Source organism: Chrysoperla carnea, chromosome 2 (assembly GCF_905475395.1).
Source record: "Chrysoperla carnea chromosome 2, inChrCarn1.1, whole genome shotgun sequence".
Classification (NCBI taxonomy): domain Eukaryota; kingdom Metazoa; phylum Arthropoda; class Insecta; order Neuroptera; family Chrysopidae; genus Chrysoperla; species Chrysoperla carnea.
Window position 1 is genome coordinate 89,530,416 of NC_058338.1, and position 20,702 is coordinate 89,551,117.

The 20,702-nt window shown below is 29.6% G+C and overlaps 1 protein-coding gene across 3 annotated transcripts in view; it reads left to right on the plus strand.

Annotated features, from left to right (window-relative positions):
* The window catches only part of LOC123293927 (E3 ubiquitin-protein ligase SIAH1B-like), a 145,168-nt gene that overhangs the window by 33,061 nt on the left and 91,405 nt on the right, over positions 1-20,702 (plus strand). For 2 of the 3 annotated variants that reach the window (XM_044874924.1, XM_044874925.1), the window contains exon 3: positions 16,538-16,561. The exons of the other annotated variant lie outside the window; for it this stretch is intronic. The gene's annotated coding sequence lies outside the window, so the exon portion shown is untranslated. The remainder of the gene's footprint in view (positions 1-16,537; positions 16,562-20,702) is intronic. 3 annotated transcript variants of the gene reach the window in all.

Here is a 20,702-nt window from a genome sequence, read left to right on the forward strand (position 1 = left end):
TTGCTCATTTTCGAACTCGACCTCACTTTTTACGTCCTCAGTACGCAGTAAAAATTTTAGCTTGATATCTTTTTTCGTTTTTAAGTTATCGTGTTGGCAGGCAGATGGACAGACAACCAGAAATGGACTAATAAGGTGATTCTATGAACACCTGTACCATAATTTTGTGCGTAGCATCAATATTTTTAAGCGTTTCAAACTTTGAAACGCTTTGAAAAATTCATGTCTCAAAATTGAAAAATGAAATATAACGTTTCCTTTTAACTTTAATTTATAAATTTTTATTTTACTATTTCTATACAGTTTCAAAAAAGTAAAATTATGTATGTTTACTCTAGCGTTAATCTTAATTTTTTATATGAAGTAATTCAATTTAATTTCAGCGAGACTTGAGAAAAAAAATTGCGACTATAGTTGTTATATATACATCATATATAATTATTAGTAAATAAGCAAAAAAGAAAATTTGTAATAATCGTTATATACAGACGTGGAGAGTGAAATACATATACATACACCTATCGAATGTGCGAAAAAGATGAATGAATTGTAAAGTCAAGTTTGTGAGGAGAAATATTTATGATGACCAGTCTTGATCGCGACATTAGTTGGTGACACAAGTACGACGTCGCGGCGTCCTGCGCTCTACTTGACGGTGGGCGTCCATTCGATATGGGCGTTTTATATACGGTTATATGTTACACATTTATCAGAGCATGATCGCGATGATAAAATCATATCGGGAGGGGCTCTCGTAAGCTATTTTTTTTTTTGCATTTTCATCTCATATAATAAGAAAAAAATATGAATTAGCAAATGTACATAATGTATATTTTTCTTTTTTGTCATATATAATATTTATGGAAAGTAGATGAAATGAAACTGTAGAAAATGCTAATATTAATATTTTCTGTTAAAATAAGAAGATAATGTCGTTAAAAAATGGGATACATTACACATTCTAAGTGAAATGACTAATATTGAATACCTTATTCGTTCAAAATTAATATTTTGTACCACGAAACAAATTCTTATATATTACATTCCCTTAAATCCAATTTTTTTTGCGAATTTATCGAACTAACATTTTTTATTTAAAATATTTTTGTTCGAAAATCGTAAGCTTTTGGAGAAAAAGTGACTTAAAAATATGTCATTACATTTAATCTAAAGAAAATACGCTAGCTTTAGGAAAGTTTGATAGACAAAAGTAATCAAGGACAATAAACGTCATTCGCCTGTGTTAATAACTACCCAGGTAAATTTTCTTACTTTTTAGTATCTAAATTGACTATTACAGCAACCCGGAGAACTAGATTCAATCTGATGCCAGAACATGATGTCCTCACCAAACTCTGTAACTTAGGTTGAAATTATTTTTTGGTTGGTTAACTAAAAAGCGAGCCATTAGCTATAATATATTAAAATGGTCCACCCGGTATACCCTCTAATTAATGATCATAAAATTATAGTCGAAACTCGATGGTTTGAGAGTACCATGGATAATTTATAAATACAGTTTCGAGTTTTGAGGGTACCCAAAGTTCGACACACAGGTGTTTAATTGTTTCTTTATACAAATTAAAAAAAAATGAGCACACTTTATATATGTACGTCGTTATATTGAAGATTTTTTCCCACATTTATGTCGAGGTACTCAAGATGCCCATATAGTATCATTTAGAAAATATACAGAGAAAAAAAAACACCGAAGGTGACTAAGTGCCTGGAGACAAGATACCTAGGGTAAGATTAAAATTTCCTTTCGAAAACTATTGAAATGAATAATGAAATAAAACATAAAACTAATAAAATAAAACTTAAAAATTTTTTACTTGAATTGCATTTTGCCTATTTTTTACGAAATAAAAAAAATCAATTTTAATTTATGTTTAGGATTGAAAAAATTCAATTACAACTTATGTACAAAATTTACATATGAATATTCAAATAAAATCTCGTGACGGTCGCGGTGGTAATCTGATCCCATCTTATTTATTTGCGGTTCAAATAAACTAAACTTATTTGAACCAGCACAAAACCTCCGTATATAATACTATCCTCATCTAATATACAGTGTGTCCCCAGATAGAGGTAACTATACTTGTAAATTTTCTTATTTTGCATTTTAAGAAAAAAGGTCATTCTTTATAAGAAGTTTTGCTTATTCTGAAAAGTATGTAGGAATATTTAAAACTTCTAAATAATGTACAGAGAAGCCAAAAATTTGGAATCACTATTTTTCTTGTTGGTAAACTACCCTTCATTTTTATAAGATGATAAAATGTTACTAAAAAAGTTGCTCGCAATTAACAATTATAACTCGATACAAAATTTGAAAAAGATATTTCAAACTTTGACAATTCCATTTTTAGTGAATTTTTATCCGAGAAAATAAATTTTCTTTTTAATTTTCTAAACTAGTCCACAAAAAAAATACACTCTCGGATAGTACATGTTAATTGATTTATTTTTATTTTCTTTGTTATGTTTTTTTATAATTACAGCTTTTGTTCAAATCAAAAATGATACTATAATTAAAGTGCACGGATCTTCTTGATATTTTGTATAGAGTCATAATTGTTAATTGCGAGTAACTTTTCTTAGTAACATTTTGCCAATTTATAAAAAAGAAGGATAGTTTACCAAAAAGAAAAATTGTGATTTTAATTTTTTGGCTACCCTGTACATTATTAAGAAGTTTTAAATATTCCTACATACATTTCAGAATAAGCAAAACTTCTTATAAAGAATGACTTTTTTTCTTAAAATGCAAAATAAGAAAATTTACAAGTATAGTTACCTCTATCTGGGGACACACTATATATAAGAATGTTTGAGCCCGAAGCGTATTTGACAATACTTTGTATTTCGTGATAGAATTACATGTATCTCGTGATAGAATCTCGTACACAAAATTACGATGTTGGCCATCAAAGAAAATGTCAGCAACTATTCCATTACCTTTTTTCCAGCATATCCCAGTAATCCAAATCAGTCTGACTGTTATTCATGATTCTCGTTTTTGTTACGAAGTTGCTTGATTTATGTTAGCAAACACTGTTCAAGTTCGGGATATGGTGATAAAAGTATACATTTTTACACGTCCTTCAAAACATTGTGATTGATTTTTATCTTTATTCTGAATTATTCTACAAATAGTAGATGTTGGCACATTAAATTCGACACAGACTTATAACGTAATTATAACTATTTGCTTCGTTTCGGCATTTTTCAAATAAACATTCGTATGATAGTAAAGCAAAACTAAAACTGAAGATAATTGAGTCTCAAAATTAGTTATGTGCGGAATTTGCGTTTAGAATAAGAATAATTCAGTAAACAAACAAAACGATGTTATCTCATTTCTCAGTTACAGTGGTTAATGCACATAAAATCCACTCGCTGTCTCAATCATAGAGGTAACTATGGCGATAAAATCGAAAGAACGAATTCCAGATGTATAGGTTTGCTTCGTCCCACTAACAGAGGTAATTCAGTGTCAAAGTTTTGGGACGTCAGGATGAGTTTCATTTATGAAGGTTTCTCAATTAACCAAGTTTCACTGTATTATAAAAATCATAATACAGTGAAACTTGGAAACGTTGTTGCGACCCTTCGGAGGCGTTGCGATTTCCCATGAGGTCGCAACACATATTTTGAAAAACACTTCTACACATTGTTGTGTGTACATAGACGTTAAAATGATCTAAACTAATAAAAACGGTTATTGTACGCTACTGTATTACTTTAAAACTACACATATGAGACATGAACTAATGACTTCATGATAATTTTGAAATAGATACTAATCGTAGTAGACACACACAGTTCTCTTCTTTATTCTTTGGTGTGTATTGTTGTTTAAAAATGAATGAGTAGTGTCCGGTTACTTCTGTTTATTTTATTTTATTTATTTTTTATAAAAAAATAAAAAATAACACACATGGCTTCTTTATCGACATTAGATGTAGATATCATAACCAACTTGTATATAGTTATGTGACATAAAAGGACAATAATATGAAACTTTATAATAAATGGTCAACTTGATTATCTAATACACATATCATACTGTATTCTGTATAATAACCAGAAACTGTAACCAGAGATGGCTTTTAATCAATGTGACAGTATTTATTTTTTATTTAAGTATTTTTGTATTATGAATATTAAACTAGTTGAAATTACTTGTAGCTTGATCCTCGGGAATTTTTTATTATGTTTGTCTTTAAAAAAACCAAAAATTGTTAGGTAAATTTCTGATTTCCCGTAAGGCAAATGTTTGCACTTTGGAATCTAGAAAATTTAAAAAACCCCCGACAAATGCGATTTATTTTTTGAAAACCGATTTTTGGAAACTTAGCTATAAAATGTTCTCAATCAAGTCGATTCAACCGTTTAAGGGCTACGATGCCACTGAGAAACACACGGACAGTCAGATAAACACTTTAAACTTATTACACTCCTTCTTTAATCAATATTAAAGTTATGGCCAAGTACATCAGATGAGATGAAAAGGATTCTTAGAGAGCTATCATTTTTTGGGAAAAATTTTTGGAAATATTTTAATTGAAATTGAAATATTTAAGTTGACTTTGTTCTTTTGAATTATTGTTTTGAATTACCTAATTATTTTACCATTTCACTTTTCGGAATGAATTGAGCCAGGTTTATTTGACCATTCATTTCCATAGTAATTATTTATATGTTAAAATTATATGTCATGCCTTTTCCAAACTGAATCGATTTTGAAGAGCATTGCCAATTTTTTAATTTTTTCGGGGACAAAAGTCTAAGCTCGCATATGAAACATAGCTAAGAACTGTCCATTAAATTACCTTTCAAACGAAACAAAAAATATTAAAGTCGGTACATCCGTTTAGGCGCTATGATGCCACAGACACATAAACACACAGACACACACACACATACCTGTCAAACTTATAGCACCCCTTTTGTTAGTTCATGGGTTAAAAATAACTGACTAAAGTTTGCCAATCTTCTCAATGCAAAAATTAGGCAGTGTCAGTACAGATGAGTCAAAGTTTCTTCCTCCTCCTCACTACTACTCTTCATGCAGTAGTTGAGGTGCACTCTTAGGCACAAAGCATTCGACATTAAGGAATCAAAAAGCATGATAAACAATTTGCTTTTATGTTTAAAAAATAATACTAAAAATATGAAAATTAGAAATACAAGAAATTTAAAATATTAAACACGTCAAAGTAAGAATATCAACCACCTCTGTCGGTGAAATCACATCCTGAGTGGATCTTTACTAACGAAACATGAATACTTGTAGTTTAGAAAGTAATATAAAAATAGTTCAATAAAAATTAAAATAGAAGATATAGCAATAGTTCAGAAATATGCACCTACATGGTAGCATCTGGTGGATTATACTGACTGAGAATGAAAGTGATAATCGGTTCGATTCTCGTTCAAGTGTATATTTATTTATCTACGCCCGTTAGATAAGAAGTACTTTTCTCAATCAGTATGTGTGGGAAAATAGTTTATTACCACACTAGTATTCCATTTTTCTCAATAACTCATGATAAATTTTAAATCATAATTATAGTTTATTTTCATATTTTAGAGGCGTAGATAAAGTTTTGTACGATACACGTGTGGTAACACATTGTTAACGTATTTCTGCGATTGCCCAACTCGTGCTAAGCACTCGTTGTGCAAATTTCGCAGGCGTACGTTAATAATGCTGTTATCTCACTAGTATCGTAAATAACTAAATCAAATATCAAATTCATGGCACGATTTGATGTCAAGATTGTTAAATTTTTGAATCTTATTATTTTATGTTAAAGCAAGAAAACGGAAAATGCAGATCGTTTATCCTGCATACTACAGTTATTCATCCTTAATTTTTCCATTTCATCTATAAATCCCCTACACAAAAAAATGGTGTTATAACGGTGACCGCTACGTTTGTGTGTGCCTGCCTGCCTGCCTGTCTTTGTGTCAAATTTTGTTATAATAAGAGGTAGAAAATAACTTTTCTTATGAGCACACTAACTTTTCTTATGAGCTTTTACAAATAGTCATTTATGAGTGATTCGTAAGGAAAATTATGTTTGACTTTTTAGTACAATAAAAGCTTGTCCCTAAAAAAATATTTTTACTTTAATTTTTCATTTCGTTTGGTTTGCTCATTTGGATCCAGAATATGAATTTGATGGCGTTTGTTCTCGTTCCCAAAAATTTTGAGATTCAATTCGTGAATAAGCTTTATTGATTAGAATAATTAATATGGTAATTGGGGAAATCGGAAAAAATAGATCCAGTATTGTTGTAATTACAAGTTGGTTGGGTTAAGTTTGTCGACTATAGAGCAGTTGGTTGGGTTTGAGCCCTGGCTTTCATAAATGGGACACTATTATAGAAATTTATTTCGGTCTATTTTTTCCTAAATCCAGTAATTGGTAATGCAGTTCTATGAAGATTATATAATAAATCCATTTCGTTGAGTTTACTCTGCTGGTAATTCTGCGACCAACTGTATATTTATCAATTGGTGGCCTATTTTTAAATGAATAAACATAATAAGAACAGTGACATTTGTATAAATAAAACTAACAGTACTTTTTAATCATTGCGCAATCAAATACAATTATCATTTGATGTCATTTCATTATACATCGCACATGCATCGGTATGGATGGTCGGATGGTCTTCTGTGGTATGTGATAATATTTTGTTATGCGCCAGATGAGTGCTTTAATTATAAAATACAGTAGTTTAATTGTATGTAACTATTTTAATGAATAATGTATCAGTTAGCGATGTGTGACAACAAGGACTCTGATTGTCTGACGAGTCTTCTTTTATATTCTTCGACGAACGGGTCATTGTCACCACACCATTAATAAATAACAAACACTATAAGTACTCTAATAACAAGTAAGCAGTAAATATCGTATGTAGAGTCACCGGAAGTATGGTCTTCAAGCAAACACACTCATATATGACCATCTTAATTTTAAATTAAACGTATCATTATAAATTACTTTCAAAACTAATTTACATATTGTTTCTATTTTTCATGAAGAATAGATAACATGAGATCAGAAGATATATAGACAAATTGTTTATTTTGTGTCCTCAAATAAGCAATAGAATTATAGTTACGATGAAAAAAAAACTATTAAAAAAATAAATTTATCGCTTTATTTTTATTATTATATAAAAGAACCATTCTAACATTTATTTTTTATGGCTTATCTATGTAAACTTTGAACTTAACATAGCCTCAAAGAAAAAAGCCTGGAGTTGTGATGCCACTTTATCTAGGGGGCTAACTCACCAGTCCGAAGCTCGAAATAACTATTCATCAAATTAGTCTCGCAATAAAGCCGTTGAAAGTTACTTAAAAAACACGCTAGCTAGAGGTAAATGCTAGGGCCAAAAGTTGTCAAGGGCAATAGAGGACATTCGTCTGTCCCCATGACTTTGACGTAAAATTATCGGTGAACTTAAGGCGTATTATTTTTCGATTAAATGAAATAATGACATAGTTTTTAGTCGAATTTCCTCTGAAAGCTAACGATTTTCGTAAAAAAATTAGTTTTTTATGAGGATCAACTTCCTAATTTAAAAAGATATGCAAGAATTGAATAATATTAGATTTCAATTAAACTTTATAAATACATTTTTTGACTAACAAAGTTTCCAAAAATCACAAAAAAATTTCTAGGTCACAAGGCTTTTTATTATTATTTTATCGTTCAAAGTTGGCTGAAAAAATATGAATCATATAGGTTATCCATTTCAATTGAATATTTCTATATCAAAAAATCTAGAGAATGCTATAAAAAACTAACATATTTGGAAAATCTTGTAGGTTATAATTATACCATAAAAATATAAGGTTGCCGATGATATACAAACAAAATTTTAATTTAATTAATAAAATTCGAAGATCGATCATTTGATGAACAGAGGCGACTATAGTTAGAGTATTGATTATTGAAGAGCGATATCTATATTATCAAATTTATAAGCATCACTTGCACACAATATGCTATATATTTTTGTAGTTGCGTGGTATTGTAAAGCCAAAAATAACTGATTACTTGACTACAAAGCATGTATTTGGTTTATATGTATGAACCGTGCAATAATAAATAACCTTTTTTACAATACTGTAGGTTTACAATTACCTTAAAGCGTGCACGGGCAAACGTAGCTTAGAGAAAACACTCATTCTTCTGTATCTCAAATACGAGTAAGACAGTGACAACCAAAAATACGAGTAAGACAGAGAGACAACATTTTTGTTCTACCTATCTCATTACTACAAGATAAACTGAGGTAGACGAGTCGTATACCCGTCTCGCATCCTCCTCTATGAGCAATGAGGTCTTGGGTAAAGGGACATACAATAAAATTTATGGCACCCAATAAAGCTATAGCAATAGTGGCTTTGACTTAAAATAACTCGCCCATGCCTGCCTCTTAAAGTGTTATTCTATACCTTTCCTTTTACAATCTAAATTGACTATAAGAGCAACCCAGAGAACTAGGTCCCATCTGATGTCAGAAGAGAATATCCCCCATCAAACTCTGCAACTTTAGTTAATGCTATTTTTTTATTGGTTGTTTACAAAGCGAGCTATTAACCGTAATACATTAAAATGGTCCACCTTGTATATTTAACTCCTGTTAAAACGCCGTTTAAGCCTAGTATCGTAGTATGTTAGTCTTCCGGTTGTCTTATAGCAAAATATTTCCCTAATAATGCTGCGACAAAAATAATGAAATTTCCTAAACGAAATGACATTCAAATTACTTATCGAGACTCAAATATTGCATATAAACATCTTCGAAATGATAATAAAGAAATAAACATCAAATAAGCAAACAAGCAAATGCAATCTTCGAAACAAAAGTTAAAAAAAAAGAAACTCGAGAAAATATTAAGATGAAAATAGATTCATGTATACAATTGATGTAGGTAAAAAGAAAAACCTTCGTAAATATATAATACAATCAAGATTCTAACACACACATTAATATATAGCAAAGTAATTGAATTTAGCTTCAAAGTGAGCGTGATTAAATTTGAATAATTTATTTTATACTGGAATAGAATTGTACACAATAGTGCTGCACACACAATACTGTTTTACTGGCAAAGAAATAGGAAAAGCTACCTCTATCTGCACACATAATACGGGAATTGGTAGAGAATTAAAGGATCGTTCTCTCGCAAGTTGATAATAAGATGTGAATGTTATATCTATTTAGAATGAGAACGCATACATTTCATATTAGGTATGCGTACGAAATATAACATCAAATTATATTGGGGACGTATACTACTTTCTTTTTTCTTTTAAATCCCCAAAGAAAACAATTGTCGGCGACATTCTGAAATTAAATTAATTTTTTTCTTTGTAACTTTAAAATAATGTTTTTTTGTTGTCTTATTTTTTAATCAATTGTTGCTCGAGGAAAATAAATGTACAGCCATGATACTTGGTCGTTTAAATCAGGCACTAAGTAAGTCACTTAAAGTGAGGTTTGAGGATTCGGTAGCTATTGTATCATTCATTTTTCTTCAAAAATGAAAAGCTTTTTTTAATTTTTGCAATACCTTTGTTTTTCTTCAAAAAATCATCTGTTATAAATATAATGTATACTGTAATTGCTATAAATTCCTTCCCTAAATATTATAAATGTGAAAGTAATGTTGTTTGTTTGTTTGTTTGTTTGTTTGCTGTACAGTAACATAGCTCATACATCAGAGTATCACATGAGCTATAACTTATAATGATATATTTAAAAAAAATTAAATTTACTCTGACTTTTTACGAAGCCATCTATTACCATCATTTTGAACCATGAATTAAAGATATCTGTAAGAGTTGAAACCGTTAAATGTAAAAATGGTAAAAATACAATTTATGGCCACCTGTTCTGATATACTAAATGAATTATGACTATTTTACTATTTTAAAAGAATTTATTAATTTTAAAAGAATTGAAAACATACATGTACGTTTATTTTACCTGTGTAAAACAATTCTTACCCCTATTTTAGGGGTGCTTTGCTTTTAAACCCAGTGAAGCGGGCAGGTGTAAAGTCAGTATAAGGATGATTTATTAAAAAGAAAAATTATTGGAAAAATATTGGTAGAAGAAGTAGATTTATAAAAGAGAAGGAGGAAAATAAAGAGATTTTCAATTTCCATATGGGATAAAAACTGTAGAGTGTTGTTAATTGTTTCAAATATAAGCGAAAAACGAATTTTTCCTTTTTCAAGGCAAAAATAATTCAGAAACTAGATGAATTAGAGAAATTCGAACTCATCACTAAACTCTGAATTCGAATTCAACACTCTAAAAACTATAAGAAATGTGCTTTTGCATCTATGTGGCACAAAAAACAAAACCAAATTTTTCCGACCAGTGTAATTAAGGTAGTACCTACACGAAAGTGATATTTCAAGAATTTCTCAAAACTCAGAATATAAAATATTTAATTCATAATACACATGCTGTTAAAATTAGAAGATGATTTACCATGTCATACATGAGATATTAGCAATTAAAAGTGACGCAATTTGTACGTGTACATGGGAGAAGCGTATAAAAATACACAAATTTACAAATATTATATTTATTTATCAATGAATGACGTTCACCATCTCTATGAAAAACTAATATAATGTAGAATACTATATTTAGAAAATATATAAAAAAAAATAAAAATTATTTACCATATAGTTTCGATAAAAAACTTAAATAAATAACTTGTTTTAGCGATGTTTTTTTGTGGAAAGGATATGAAGACTAATGTTAAAGTTATATATCATAGAGTGTGTGTGTATACGTATAGGAGATAAATTAGTGTGTAACTACAGTCTTGTGAAAATAATATATGGTATATGTATAATAGTCATAGCACAGTTAATGCGCTGAATGATAGTATTAGTCCAAAACTTTTTGACTGGACTGTCGCGGAGGAACTACCTTAATGTAAAATAATTGTTGCGACATGTTTCAGTTAATTTAACAATTATAAAATTTGGTTGAATTTCACAACTAAGTGGAATTTATTTTCGAATTATTACGCATTTTGATAAAATAAAACTTCACTATGTTTAGTTAGAAAAATATCTTTCTAACACTATACGTATGTTCTATTTGGACGTTCAACTCGATAATATTCGATTTAAATAAATTATCCTATAAACATTGTTTTACTTGTACAATAAATTAAAACGTTTTAGAAGTGATAGTGGATATATTTTTCAATATATCTCTCCAAAATGTGTATCAAGATTTACAATTTCCGATATGGACCAAAAAGGTATCGTGTCAGCAACAGTAAAAGCTAATTACTCCCTGGATGATTTGCTATTGATCTGTTAGAAACTATCTTTACACTCGATTGTCTACATATAAAAGATATATTACATACATAATATTAAAAACTTTTTTTTAGCTTTAACATACAAAATTTCTAGGTTATCGATAATAGTGAAAATGGTAAAAGATAGACAAAGTGGAGGTTAGGATATAGATAAACATTTTCCCATGCGTATAATTATCATTGTTCCAGCTCTCAGGTATATGCACACATTTTATAGTGGACCATTTGAAAATAGATTTGTACTATTTCCTAGTATATGAAAAACTGATTTCATTCAGGTAGAATAAATATCTTTTACAATTATACATATAAAAGGTATGATTAAACAAGTGAAAACAAACAATTGACTTAGTTAATTGTTGAGATACCATGTTTAGACAGTGTGATTATGCAATCGATTTTTTGTTTTTTTTTTTTGTTTTTTTTGTTTAGGTAATGTAAGTAAAGAAAAATAGCCACTCTTCCAAACAAAGTAATAACAGAATCTTTCTTCTCGCTTCCTTAGTGTACATAGTAATAAACAAGCACATACATGTTATATACAAACATGTACACTTGATACAAGACAATGTATACATACTGTATTTGTTCTAACCTAATTTTCCCCATCACGGGTAAACAATGATGTTTACGAAAAAAACATCATTGTTTCAAACAAAAGTTGTTTATTTTTTATAAGGAACATTTTGTATATTTAAACCCTGTGTTCTCTAATTGTTTACAAGATGGTTCCTACGTACCCAAGCTCCAAATGACCTATGTTGCTCATTAAAAACTCGACCTCATTTTTTACGTCCTAAGTACGCTATAAAATTTTCAGCTTGATATCCCTTTTCGTTTTTTAGCTATCGTGTTGACAATGGACAACCGTAAATGGATTCTATGGTGATTTTATGAACATCTATTGATATATTTCATATATAAATGGTATACAAGTGAAATTTACAAAATTTAAAAAACCCGCTGCATTTTTTTCGGGTACGGAACCCTGAACTTGCACTTGAAACATCTATGAACACTCTCCATTAAATTACTTTTCAAACGACACAAAAAATCAAAATTGGTTCATTAGTTAAGGATGCCACAGACAAACACACCGACAGATAGACACACACACATAGCGGTCAAACTGTTAACACCGGTTCGGATATTAATAAGACAAAGGGGTTCTTATTACTCCTATTAACAGTCTTGTTCAAAAGTTTCTCAGTCCGGAGGGGGACTTTTAATATTGGTTCGGGGATTACAAAGGCAAAAGTGTTCTTATTACTCCTATTAACAACATTTTTATTTTGAGAGAAATTAAACGGCATGTTACAAGTTCTAACTGGGGTCCGGGAAAATTATTGGCAACTCATTATAGCAGGGACAGGAATTTAGGCTGTCGGCTGTCGACAAGGTAGCGTCTAACAAGAAGAAAAAGTTATGAGTTGTTATTTTGACAATAGCTTCTAAATTCCTATCCTTGCCTCTTTATCGTTTGCGTTAAATAAAATTTTAGCAGTTATTTTACAGAATGTAACTGAGTTTTAAAGTTCTGTAGAGACAATTTATTGTGCTTTGTGTCTTCTTGAATTGAAAGTTTTATTACTTGCATTGTTTAAATAATTTTATGGTTGTTTATTTGCAAAAAAAAAAAAAAAAAACTTTTAACAAAAAGAAAATCGACTTCAAAAGAAAAACTTTTCCAAAATAAATTAATATGCACTAAAAAGTAAAAAAATAACGATAATATTATGTAGTTAAAATTATTGTTATTTTTGGAGTCGGTGTCAGCCAAGGAAACAACTCTGACAAAACAGTTTGCTACATTAGCCTGGCTGACACCGACTCCAAAAACAGCAATAATTTTAACTACATTATATTACCGTTATTTTTTTACTTTTTAGTGCATATTAATTTATTTTGGAAAAGTTTTTCTTTTGAAGTCGGTTTTCTTTTTGTTAAAAGTTTGTTTTTATTTTGTGATTTTTAGTGAATCTGAAATACACTAACTATTTTGTCACTAAAAAAAGATTCATCGAAATCGGTTGGCTTGATATTGAGTTATTTGTCCTCTTGTCGTGCATACTTAATGCTAATTTAAGACTTTTATGTTTTTCTCATGGTTGCCGTTGTCAAACTGGACCAAAATGAATTGGGACCACATTGGGTAGCACCAGCTTTCAAACAGATAAAGAATCATCAAAATAGGTTCACCCAGTCAAAAGTTCTGAGGTAACACACATGAAAAGAAAAAAAAATTACAATCGAATGGATAACCTCCTCCGTTTTTGTTCGAAATCGATAAAAAAAACAAACAAAATGATATAAAAATATGCTACAAATATATTTTATAAGCGCAAAAAATTTACACCAAGAGAAGTTAATTTACACAAAAAGGTGTAAAAACAATTTTCAGCAAACCAAGAATATATAAAAGATACGGCTAGGTTATAAATTCTAATTTGTAAAAAATAAGTTTATCACATATAATACAAACACATATTATATATTACCACCAAAAAAAAATTTATCTCATAAATCTTAATATTATTCTGGTAAATGAAACAAGGAAGAAAATGACAATATAATACTCATAACTAAAGAAGAAAATATTGTATTATTAAAAACAGCATGTTATATACCTTTTACCATTACATGCAGGGTCTTCAATATGTGGTGGGTATATGTGAGAAAGAGAGAACACATATACATTGGAAAATTAACTGTAAAGATGCACAAAACACATGAAGCTTAGAAACCTGTTTTTTTACTATTGATACAAATCTCTATTTTTATAAATTACTATCTTGATACCCGCAGGTTTCACTGGGCTAAAAAATTAAAAACACCGCTTCATAGCTTCCACCTCTCTTGATGTGCACAGTTTTCAATTTTATTAGATGTAAAATAGTCATAATTCATTGAGTATATCAGAAAAGTTGGCCATGAATAGTTTGACATTTACTATTTTAAATTTTCACAGAATACTCTAACTTATGGTTCAAAATGATGATTATAGATCTACTCCATCTATAATCATCATTTTGAAACATAAATTAAAGATTTCTGTAAAAATTTAATTATATGAAATATACATAGTATATTAAGTTTAGTCCAAAGTTTGTAACGCTTAAAAATATTGATGCTACGAAAAAAATTTTGGTATAGGTAGAATCATCTAATTAGTTAATTTTCGGTTGTCCGCCCGCCCGTCCGTCTGTGAGCACGATAACTCAACGAAAAAAAGATATCAAGCTGACAGCGCACTCAGGACGTAAAAAGGTAAGGTCGAGTTCGTAAATGAGCAACATAGGTCAATTGAATCTTAGGTCCGTAGGGCTCATCTTGTAAACTGTTAGAGATAGAACAAAAGTTTAAATGTAAAAAAATGTTCCTTATCAAAATATAAACAACTTTTGCTTGAAACATTTTTTTTGTAAACATCACTGTTTACTCACGAGGGCACACATATGTGTAATGTGATAGAGTTTTCAACACTGTCTATACATGGTATTTCAACAATTAACTCAGTCAAATGTTGTTTTCACTTGTTTTATAAAAAAAGGCTTAAAGGCTTTTTTTCATTTTGGCGGTGCAATTCATTTACGAATAAAATCGGTTCAAAGAAAAGAGGTTGAAAATGAAGAAAAATTTGATGTGATCGTAACATGATTTCTTAGCTTTTAAACTACGCTAAAAGAGGCTAAGTGGACGAGTTAAAGCGCAATCGACTTTAATCATTTGACTACTTAAAATTAGGGTTCGAATCAAAGCAGCGACAGTTCGATTAATTATAACTAATATTGATCACAATTTCGTCGCTTGGATAAGAACGAACACCACATCATAAAAATTTAATTTTAATCAGATGTAGTTTAATAAATAAAAAGACCCAATTGACCTATGTTGTTAATTTACGAATTCGACCTCACTTTTTACGTCCTCAGACGTGACTTGATATCTATTTTCTTTTTTAAGTAATCGTGATGACAGACGACAAACGACAGGCGACAGATAACAGACAGACAACCGGAAATGGACTAATTAAGTGATTTTATGAACACCTATACCAAAATTTTGTTCATAGTATCAATATTTTTAAGCGTGGCAACCGTAAGTATATCTTGGTATATTTCATATACATGGTATAAAAATACATAGAAATATTTCAAGGAAAAATATAATTTTCTTGAATATTTGTATTCACTGTTTTATTGAAAACACTGTATAAAGTGTCTGGTTGTGTATGATAAAATGTATAGAATCATACAATATACCTACTAAATATTAACACGATGAGTTATAGTTCACAGAATGTCTCGTAGATGCTACCACATATATTAAACTCGCTAAAATAAAAAAGATACTATTTAACATTCAAATTTTATATCACAGCGTTCTTTTTCCTCCTATGGAGGCAAAAGTGGCTGCAAAAGTCTACTTATGAAATTTCTGATGTATTTACTTAATATTACTTATTAAGGATTCTCATTAGTCATAAAAACCCCGTGACATTTCATAATGTAATATTTACTACGACTCTAAAAATTTAAAAAATTTGGTACTTTTTAGTTTACCCTCCTCGTAATTGCGAGATAGCTTTACTACAAAATTTTCAATTTTTTGTATATTTTGACTGCAGGTATACGACACATCTATAGAGAAATATATAAAAGAGATAAATAGGTAGGATATGCAGTAGCTTATTATATCAGCAGTAGATGTAGTTTGTATTGTGCATATAATTTATTTGTATAATTTCACTTGTATTTTATAATTTCCTTCGGGACTACAAACAAAACGTAACCATCTAACAACATCCTATATGTTGTGTATACGTTATAAATAATTTTCTTTCTATATTGAAATGAAACAAATATTACAAAATTTTGTTAGGAATTTTTTTATGACTTTATTTGTGTTTGGAGACACAGTTCTTATCATTTTTCTGTTATAGTTTTCTTACAAGTTAACAAATTATCTATCAGGAAGGTTTACTATCGCAATCATGTTTCAAATTTTCCTAAATTTTCACAAACGCTAACTGTTTATTCAGATTTGAGTTTTTGGTTATCTATTAATAACACGTAACATGTTTTTTATTTTTTCAGATTACGCTAACTGTTTATTCAGACATATTTTTTATTTTTTCAGATTTAATTATATCATTTCCATTGGGTAAGTAATTTTTCTCATTTTTGTTAAGTTAAACTACTAGGAGGTACCTTCTTCACTTCCTGGTCGATTTAAAAGGTTTGATGAAAATAAATCTTTAGATGTATAAGTCGATTTCGCAGTTGAAATTTTGCATGTAATGAATCTTATTGACGGCAACTCATTGCCTGGACTTATCAATAAAGGGTTCTAAAGTTTTTTGTGTCCTGAGAGTGCCCTGCTTGAATTTCTTTCAGGGTAATTTTATTAGAGCTGGGAAAAGTTGAACATTTGCGATGCATATGCAACACAAAATTAAAATGCAACCGAGATGAATAGATTTGCTCAGTGATAGCATTTTAACCTTTATCATAACTGCATTTATGTTTTTTGTCTAGATAGATAGACTAAAAATCACAGAGTAAACCGAAGCTCTTCTAAGAATAATTCTTTTCATGTCTTTTGTCATGCCTTTTTTTATAAAAGACTTGATTTTTTTTATATAAAGTTGGACTAAGACTAAATCAATTCTCAAAATTTGAGAAGGGTTGCCCCATTATTTAAATAAATAAATGACTTCAAAAGTATGCATATTTAACATTAGTCTTTGGGGAAACGATTAATGGATGATATGCTTTCATAGATTGCTAGTCGGTAGAAATTAAAAAAAAAAATTTTAATTAAAGTTAAAACTTTAATAAATTATTGAAAACACATTAAAAAAAACACATTGTGCCTTGACAATATAAGACGAAAATTATAAACAAAATTTTTCGATATTTGAGTTAATTTTCAAAATATCGAAAATTTGACATTCAATATTTCGAAAACCAAAGTAAATATCGAAAAATTTTATTATATTTTTCGTCTACATTCATGAAGTAACAAAATTTATCAACAAAGTTGAAAATAAGGTACAAATAATTTCAACCACAATTGTGGTTGCCTTGGCGCTCTTACTGACTTAAATGCGTAGAATAATTTGTACAGCTCCAATGGAATAGTAGTCTGATTTTGTTCAAACTAGAAAACAAAAATCATTAAATTTTCTGTGGTCCAAGTTCCCCGAGGAGATTTTTTTGGCATATTTGAGTTTCAGGAAATATTTACAGAGGTAGAGCCATTTCAGCCTAATCTTCCATTCTGATTTGACCACAGATTTCACACTAGAGTTCCTATTCTGGTAGTTTATGTATTGCTTCTCTTGTGAAGCTCTTACCTAGAGTGAGCTTTCTATGTAACCGGTTGAATGCTCCGACACTGTCCCTTCTATAGAGTGATGATTTGAAAAAGAGCAATAAACAATTTCAACGGACGTTGATTTTGTAAAGTGTTAACGTTATAAGATGCATTAGATGTTAAAGTAAGGATACGCATTAATTAACGAGAATTGAAAAAAATAGACTCTAACCAGGATTCGAACTCGGACTTCTTGGATTCATGCCAAGCGCCCTACCATTCGACACAGAGTGCAATTTTTCCAACTCATCGAATTTTTATTTTTACTTTGTTTATTTACTTATTTTTTATTATTATTATTTGTTTTGTTTACTTTAATCATGTATACGATATTTTATTTACATGAAAGTCTCTCGATTATAATTGACGATTCTAATATGTGTGTGTATAATAAGGATACACAGCTTAAAATATTTAATGAAGACCCAATCTTTATAAACACACCCTGTACGTAATAATAAACATAGATCAGCATACACACTGACTGTATTGCTTAGATATAGATTATATTACATATATATTGTTGTTGTATAAGTGAATTGGCTAGTTCACGTAGCGTAGGTTTGATTATACATGTATTGATTTATGTATAATCTATGAGAATAATGTACTTACTTTACGTATGTATGTATGTGCGTTTCTTATGTGCTGCTCTTGTAAGTACCACTTTACTACATTGTAACTGAAATGGATTTTATACGTATTTAGATTATGATAAAAACCTATACGGAGTGAAACAGCAACAGTGCGTGATTTTGAAAACTCTGTAAAATGTTATCCCGTCAATTTTTCCAAACGATCTCTATATAACCTTATGCTTAGTAAAATAGCATTTAAGAATTAAAGATCATAAGAATTAAATCAATTACTAAAAAAGTTGACTCTATTTTTAAGCAAATTGTCTTGTTATACCCTGTATATATGAAATATATATCAAGGTATACTAAGTTTAGACCCAGGTTTGTAACGCTTAAAAATATTGCTGCTACGAACAAATTTTTGGTATAGGTTCATAAAATCACCTAATTAATCCATTTCCGGCTGTCTGTTGCCTGTCTGTGGACACGATAGCTCAAAAACAAAAAGATATATCAAGCTGATATTTATATAGCGTGCTCAGGGCGTGAAAAGTTTGTATATGAGCAACAAAGATCCATTAGGACTTATCTTTTAAACCTTCAGAGATAGACCAAAATTTACTGTAAAAAATGTTCCTTATAAAAAAAAAAAATAAGTTTTGTTTGTTAGGACAAAACTTTGGTGTTTATTTTCTCCAAAACTATATGAGATAGGGAGTTCAAAAAAAAAAGTTTGCAGGTAGCTTCCACTAGTGGCCTTGTGAAACCTTTTCGAAAAAACGAAAAAAAATTTTAGAAAATACTTTCGAAAACCAAATTAATGGCGATCGAAAGACCGCCATAACTGTATTGGTTTTTAAACTCTTCAAATTTATAAGAAAATAATGCAAGCACTGATATTAAACACTTTCTATATAGAGTATTTCAACAATTTACTCAGTTAACTGTTTGTTTTCACTTGTTTTTTTGAGTAAATTTAGTTAATTTAGTAGTTCAATTCCTTATACATTTTAAGTTGAATAAGATGGAGTTCATCTTGGAGTCTTAAAGTTACTCACCGTATGTTGTCCGCACATTAAACAAATGGGACGTAACCAACTCCGTCCTAGATCGTCCTAGACCGATTATCTAGAGGACCCGGGTTCAGTCCCGACTTCTTTGTAAGTTTTTAGTTGCATTTTAACTTGTTTAAATGAAAATACGTAATGTGCGATTTCGATTGAAGTGCATACACTTATTCTCATATATTTAGTGGTATAATGTGCTAGGATAATAAAGGTTATTAAAAGTATCATGTATGAGGGACTTTGACTTAAGTTCACAAAAATTTGAAATAATAATAAACAATTAAATTAAATTGTATGGTGCTTTTAAGTCAACATTGCTAATTAAGGTAGTACGAGCATCAAGGCAAATTTAGACTTGTGGTTTAAATTATTTGTATCTTATTGTCAACTTTGATGATGAATTATGTTATAACTTCATGAATGTAGACGAAAAATAAGAATAAAATTTTTCGATATCTGCCTTGGATTTCGTAATATAAAAAGTTTAATAATTAAACAATATTTTCAATTTTCGATATTTTGAAAATTACTCGAGATGTCGCAAAATTTTATTAATAATTTTCGAGACTGTCAAGTTATTACATAATTCACCATCAAAATTGAAAAAATATATTTTTTTTAATTTGTGTCCCCACCATACCGTGCTCATACATCCTTAATTAGTCAGGCACCACGGTTTTTTGTTTTGTTTTCAAAGACCCGTAATCATTATTATTATTTAGTACCTATTAGGTGGTAAAAGACAAATTTAAAAGAAAAACTTAATGGAATTTTTTCACGTTTTCAAAACCGCAAAACTCTCTGCCTCCATTTGTATGTGTACTATGTACTATGTGGAACGAGCCAGAGTAAAAACAAACAAGCAAACCACACGATACACGACATATTATTGTGGACATGGACATGTAATGTCACCATGCTCGCACAAGATAGTATTACGATGTGCACTCTTTCTGGTTTACCTTAGTTATGTTGATTTTTTAAAATTCTCTGCGAGAAAGCATTTTGTTTCGCTCTGAAATTAGAAATTTTATGATATCCTTACATTTTGAGGTGGTACAATGTATAAAGCATTTGAATATGAATATAAAGGATGTTTTTTTTTTTAAGTTGACTTACTTTTGAAACTCAAAAAATAACTTTTTTCGATAAAAATGCTTCAAGTAAAAAATATTGGATCTATAGGCACACATCTTACACAGACATTAAACTTGACTTAGGTTTTCCGACTCTAAGAAAAGCTCAATCTACTCTATAACATTTTTCCGCAAACCGCACAGT